Source organism: Penaeus monodon, chromosome 34 (assembly GCF_015228065.2).
Source record: "Penaeus monodon isolate SGIC_2016 chromosome 34, NSTDA_Pmon_1, whole genome shotgun sequence".
NCBI lineage: Eukaryota > Metazoa > Arthropoda > Malacostraca > Decapoda > Penaeidae > Penaeus > Penaeus monodon.
Genome location: NC_051419.1, coordinates 20,226,538 through 20,226,991, shown reverse-complemented (window position 1 = coordinate 20,226,991; position 454 = coordinate 20,226,538).

Below are 454 nucleotides of genomic sequence, written 5' to 3'. Positions count from 1 at the left end.
TTCTCTAAGACCGTTTTCACACCATGGCGACACAACGCACGTGGAAAGTGGCAAATGACACGTGGTATGGTTATCTCAAACCAAGGTTACACGTGGCGCGTGTTATTCGATTCACAAGATAGCATCATCGGAGGCTGACGGTGTTATTGTTGTCCAAAGTCTAAAGTAATCTTGTGACAATTATCTTTCTGTCACCTGGAATAAAGCGGATGACTTTGGGGCAGAATGTAATGCAAGTTTGTTCCAATATCCTGAAAATACTTGTAAGGAAAAATATTTTGATAATTCTATCATTGAGAGTATTATGTATTTCCCCACAATTTGTACAGATATTATGTTGATTGGTTCATTGTCTTGAAGAGGTATAGTTGTGCACGAGAGCAGGCACACAACGCATTGTTTCATCATGTAAGACCGTGCCTGGATAGTCTCAACCAAGCCGTGATGTCAAATG